Below are 6818 nucleotides of genomic sequence, written 5' to 3'. Positions count from 1 at the left end.
TTTTTTTTTTTAATTAACTAATGAAGAAAGTTGCCCCCCCCAAAAAATTAAGCCAAATAACCAATTTTAATAATTTAGGTAAATTGACTAAATTGACCTAACCTATTACTTTTTGTTGAATAAACAGTGCCTCAATCAATGATAAAACTAATCAATTAACATTTACTTACTGAACCTTCACACCGGCCCAGCACCTTACAAATACTAAAGCATATATAAACTATTTAAAATAGGACTTTTTTTCCCTTTATTGGAATTAAAAGCTAAGACAAACCAAATGGAATATCAAGAATTATGCAAAAAATTAATAAGAAGAAAGTGACCGGTGGGAAATTTCAAGAATGGAGTCCCTGACAGTTACACAGAAAATAATGAAACTGGGCCACTTTCTTACATCATACACAAAAGTAAACTCAAAATGAATTAAAGACCTAAATATGAGATGTGAAGCCATAAAACTCCTAGATGAAAACAGAGGCAGTAATTTCTTTGACATTGGCCTTAGCAACATTTTTCTAGATATGCCTCTTGAGGCAAGGGAAGCAAAAGCAAAAATAAACTCTTGGGACTACACCAAAATAAAAAGGAAATCATCAACAAAACAAAAAGGCAATCTAATGAATAGAAGATACTTGCAATGACATGTCCAATAAGAAGTTAATGTACAAAACATATAAAGAACTTATATAAATTACCACCAAAAAAATTAAAATAAAATAATCCAATTAAAAATGGGCAAAGGATCTAATAGACATTTTTTTCCAAAGAAGGCACAGATATGGACAACAGATACGTGGACAGAGGCTCATTATCTACCATCAGGGAAATATAAATGAAAATCACAATGAGATATCACCTTAAACCTATCAGTATGGCCTTTTGTAGCAACGTGGATGGAACTGGAGAGTGTTATGCTAAGTGAATTAAGTCATAGAGAGAAAGACAGATACCATATGTTTTCACTCTTATGTGGATCCTGAGAAACTTAACAGAAGACCATGGGGAAGGGGAAGGAGAAAAAAAAAGTTAGAGAGGGAGGGAGCCAAAACATAAGAGACTCTTAAAAACTGAGAACAAACTGAGGGTTGATGGGGGGTGGGAGGGAGGTGTGGGTGGGTGATGGGCATTGAGGAGGGCACCTGTTGGAATGAGGACTGGGTGTTGTATGGAAACCAATTTGACAATAAATTTCGTATTTAAAAAAAAAAAAACCTATCAGAATGGCTAGTATCAGAAAGACAATAAATAACAAATGTTGGCAGGGATGTGGAGAAAAAGGAACCCTCACACACTATTGGTGGGAATGTAAATAGATACAGCCACTTTGGAAAAACATTATGGAGACTCCTCAAAAACTTAAAAATAGAAATGTCATAGGATCTAGTAATTCTACTACTGGGCACCACCTGAAGAAAATGGAAACACTACTTTGAAAAAAACCACTCCTATGTTTATCGCAGCATTACTTACAACAACTAAAGTACGGAAACAGTCCAAGTGTCCACTGATAGATGAATGAATAAAGAAGATGTGGTATATATACACAGTGGACTATTACTCAGCCATAAAAAAGAATGATATCTTGTCATTTGTGACAACGTGGATGGTCCTAGAGGGTATTATTCTAAGTGAAATAAGTCAGAGAGAGACAAATACAATATTATTTCACTTATATGTAGAACCTTAGAGCAAACAAACAAAAAAGCAGAAAAAGACCCATAAATACAGAAAACAAACTGGTAGTTGCCAGATGTGGGTAGGGGAGTTGGGTCAAGTGGGTGAAGAGGAATGGGAAGTACAGGCTTCCAGTTAAGGAATGAATAAGTCACAGGGATGAAAGGTACAGCATAGGGAATACAGTCAATGAAATTGTAATAGCGTTGTGTGGTGACAGATGGTAGCTGCCCTGTGGTAAGCATAGCATCACATATATAGTCATCAAATCACTGTGTTGTACACCCAAAATTAATGTAACATTGTGTGTCAACTATACTTCAATTTTTAAAAAGTGCAGTCCCTGAAGACTTCATTTTGGATCAGGGTACTTCTATGGAATTTCAACACTTCACCCTTCAAAATTATTAATGAGCTTCATATACAGAATTCAATATGGAGAAGCACTTCTCTTTGCTCTATGGCACACAGGTTATTCTGAATGTCCTTTGGTTAGATATCCAGATGCTAAAGGAACTGCAACAAATAATAAATCTAAATTATTGCTGAGCTTGAAGTGAACCAACAAAAAACTTCAAGAAGCAAGGGTGGGGAAGACTGGGTTTTGGAAAATCCCTAAATCACAGGATACAGGATCCTTGTAAACTATAAAGAGGTATACTCAAAACCTGGAAGCTAGGAGCAAGCTATGGGGATTAACAGCACAGAGTTGTCTGTATGACATTGTAATGAAGGTTAAGGTACAGATTAAGTGGCTCCTTGGCCTAGAATAACACAAAAGGCCAGGCACCCAGCAGTTCTGAGTTGATAACCAGACATGTGCCTTTCTGAGGTCTGAGCTACACTAGGAGAAATGGATGGCAAATTGTCAAAATAAAGCTGTCCAGTTTCAGGTACACTTATGTAATTGCTTCTGATGTGTTAAGTGGTGTGGGGGTCCAAGATCTTCATTTTCCACCAAACTGAAATCACTAATCAATCTTCGGACTGGGCCACAATTTGGCCTATAGTACCTCTATTCTCTAAGTGAGTTTGTATGATATTAGGATTATATAGTCCTCTAAAAATTGGAAAAACTTTCCTGAAGAAAACAACAAAACAAAACAAAAGAAAACATGTGGGTATGATTTCCTTTTTTGAGTATAATTTAAGCCAATGTTAAATTTCCTATTATAGAACTATCCATGAATTCTATTGCTTTTTTTAACTTGTTTTATTTTTTTTTTTTAATTTACATCCAAATTAGTTAGCATATAGTGCAACAATGATTTCAGGAGTAGATTCATCAGGGAAATACAAATCAAAACCACAATGAGATACCACCTTACACCTGTCAGAATGGCTAACATTAACAACTCAGGCAACAACAGATGTTGGTGAGGATGCAGAGAAAGAGGATCTCTTTTGTATTGTTGATGGGAATGCAAGCTGGTGCAGCCACTCTGGAAAACAGTATGGAGGTTCTTACAAAACTAAAAATAGAACTACCCTACGACTCAGCAGTTGCACTACTAGGCAGTTATCCACGGGATACAGATGTGCTGTTTCGAAGGGACATATGCACCCTCACGTTTATAGCAGCACTATCAACAATAGACAAAGTATGGAAAGAGCCCAAATGTCCATCGATGGATGAATGGATAAAGAAGATGTGGTATATATATTCAATGGAGTATTACTCAGCAATCAAAAAGAATGAAATCTTGCCATTTGCAACTAAGTGGATGGAATTGGAGGGTATTATGCTAAGTGAAATTAGTCAGTCAGAGAAAGACAAAAATCATATGACTTCACTCATATGAGGACTTTAAGAGACAAAACAGATGTACATAAGGGAAGGGAAACAAGAATTCTATTGTTTTTTGAGCCAGTTTTCCTACATTTACCTTTTTCCTAAGAATTTGCCAATTTCTAACTTTTTAATATAAAGTTATTCATGGTATTTCATATTATAATTTAAATTTCTGCTTGCCCCTGTAGCCATGACACCAATTTATTATTACTATTTATTTGTGCTATATCTCTTTTTTCTTAATTGTGCCTACCAGAAATTTGTCCATTTCATTAGCCTTTTCTAGGGACTAACATTTGATATTTTTTATCCTTTCAGTGTTTATTTTTTCTGTTTTATTGAATTTTATGCTTTTTTTTTTAAAGAGAAGTGTTTTGCTTATTTTCTTTGGACTTATGCTATATCCAATCATAAAAACAATTCTGAAAAATTGAGAAAAAATTAATATCATACAAATTACCTTCTTTCACCATAATCCAATAAAGTTAAAATCAATATTAAAAAGATAAAGAAACATATACTTTATAAGTTACATTTACAAAAACCTCATGGTTCAAAGAAGTAATACTGGATAGTTTAATACTCTCAACTGAATAACGATAAAAATATCTCAATAAATTATTAGATGGTCCTAACAGGACCATATTTTGAGGAACATTTATAAGTTTTTATTTCTTATATTAGAAAATAAGAAAGACTAAATATTACAGAGCTAAATGTCTGATCCAAGAATATACAAAATAACAACCTAACTGTGATGTACTCATATCCTGGGATACTATGTATTTTACCATGCAATAAATAAATTACAGCTACTCTCATCAATATGTATGAGACTTAGAAACCAATTTAATTGAAAAAAAAACACAGAAAAATACCTATAATTTAATACCATTTCTATAAAGGCCAAATATGTACAAAATTTAAAAATATATTGCCTGGGGGGGCCAGGGTGGCTCAGTTTTAACCAGTTAAGCGTCCGACTTCAGCTCAGGTCATGATCCCATGGCTCATGAGTTCCAGCCCTGCATCAGACTGTGTGCTGACAGCTCAGAGCTGGAACCTGCTTCAGATTCTATGTCTCTTCTCTCTCTCTCCATCCCCTACTCATTCTGTCTCTCTGTCTCTCTCTCAAAAACAATAAACATGCCTAGATATACATAATATATAGTAAAACTAAAACAAAAATCAAGAGAATGATAAACGCAAAATTCAATACAATGTTTCAGTGGGAGAATTAAAGAACATGCCAAAGTGAAGGTGTAGCAAGAGCTTAAAAGATATTTTTTAATTTCTGCTTTTCAGCTGGATAGCAGGCACTAGGGTGTTTATTTTATCATTCTTTATAGTTTATATGTATACGTGTTTGAGCATAGACACACTTGTAAATATATATATTTATATTCTATTTTCTTATAGAGAGATATTTTAAGTCCTAATTATCTATTCTTCCATATTCTCTTATTTTCTAACGTATGAAAAAGAAAACGATTCATGTTCAACACTGAGGCACCTTGGTGGCTTAGTTGGTTAAGCATCTGACTCTTGGTTTTGGCTCAGGTCACAATCTCATGGTTTGTGAGTTCAAGACCCACGTTGGGCTCTGCACTGACAGCATGGAGCCTGCTTGGGATTCTCTGTCTCTCCCTTTCTCTTCACCTCCCCTGCTTGCTTGCTCGGTCTCTCAAAATAAAGAAACACTAAAAAATTTATCTAACATTAATAGATTTCTTCAAAATCAGAGCATGTCAATACTAGAACCAAAAAGCTCTTTTGTTCCATATTCTCTATTTTATAGCTGAGGAAAGTAGGGCCCAGCAAGGTAAGATATCCTACCTAAGGTCATAAGCTAGTTAGGACCAGATCTGGGATCAGAAACTTGAACTTCTGATTCCAAAACCAATTCCTTATCCATGAAAATGCCATTCCTGTGTCTGTGTCAGTTCACAAAGACGTGAATGAAAACTTTTTTAGGGAAAAAAAATGACTAAAATTTTGTTCCAGTAATTGGTAAAGAGAAAAGGCATGTCCATGAAAATTTAACTGTCCTTGGATATTTATAATATATTTACACATTATCAATATTTTATACCTTGTTTTATCACCTCCCCAAATTTATTTTCAGGTACACTGATTCTAAAAGGCAATCCCATAAAATAAGTTTCCATAGTGTAATAACTTTGAGGAATAGTGAATATTTGATGCATTGCTTGGGGATTCATTGCTTACTAAAGTCTCTGAGAAGTGCTACACTACAGAAACTTTGTTTAACCAAACAATTCCCAAATGTGTTTGGTTATGGCCCCAATTTATCACATAATATTTAATAGAATCCCAAGGAACACTATGGAGTCACTTTGAGAGACTGGTTTTCTTAGTTCATTAAACAAGCACAAGCAAGACTAACAAAGGACAGGAAATAACAGGGGTAGGTCAGTTTTTTCTGGATAGATCAGAATCCAAGCATCTACCCCAGATGGTCCCATATGCCTATGGCACTGATCCCAGACAGGTCTGCAGGAAGAGAGGAAATGACCTCAGAGCTGTAGTACAAAGAATTAAGGAGTCCTGAAATAGAAATATAGTTCACAAAGACAGATGTCGCCTCACAACTTCTTTAAAGTAAATTTCTTTCTTTTTCATTTTCCTTCTTCCATGGTGCCCATCTCTGATCTCAGAAGTGAGAACACCACTGGTATCCCTAGGTTAGAAGCCCAAATATGCCACATGGGATGCTAAAAACTGAGTAGCTTTGTCTGTGAAAGGTAGATCAAAAGTATGACAAAATGTCAATACACATTGATTAAGTTGATTGAATCAGATGAATATAAATCCATGCTTTCTGCATTATAAGCCTGAATTTAAAAAATGATCTGAGGGGCACCTGGGTAGTTCAGTTGGCTAGGTGTCTGACTCGATTTCAGCTCAGGTCATGATCTCACGGTTGTGAGGCCAAGCCCTGCATTGGGCTCCATGCTGGGTGTGAACTCTGCTTAAGATCATCTCTCTCCCTCTCTCTTTGTCCCTCCCCCCACCCCCACCCCACTGTGTGCACACATTTTCTCTCTTTCTCTCTCTTTCAAAAAAAAAAAATTGGTCTGATAATCTCCTAATGGAATCATACTTTCACCATTACTAGAAAATGTTAGTCAAACATATAGTCCTTAACGGTGGGCAAAGCCTGCATGATGAATAATTACAGCATTTTAAGCCACAAAAATCAATGTATCAAGAAATATAAAGCAAGAAAACAGATAATGGAGAAGTCCTAAAGTTTAAGTTTTCCTGTCCTTGATGAATGCCTCCAAATACCATTATAGACATTATACTGTGATTTCTCCAAATTTACTGA

This window comes from Herpailurus yagouaroundi, unplaced genomic scaffold (genome assembly GCF_014898765.1).
Source record: "Herpailurus yagouaroundi ecotype Mexico unplaced genomic scaffold, PumYag 188, whole genome shotgun sequence".
NCBI classification, from domain to species: Eukaryota; Metazoa; Chordata; class Mammalia; order Carnivora; family Felidae; genus Herpailurus; species Herpailurus yagouaroundi.
This window is presented reverse-complemented; position numbering follows the sequence as displayed.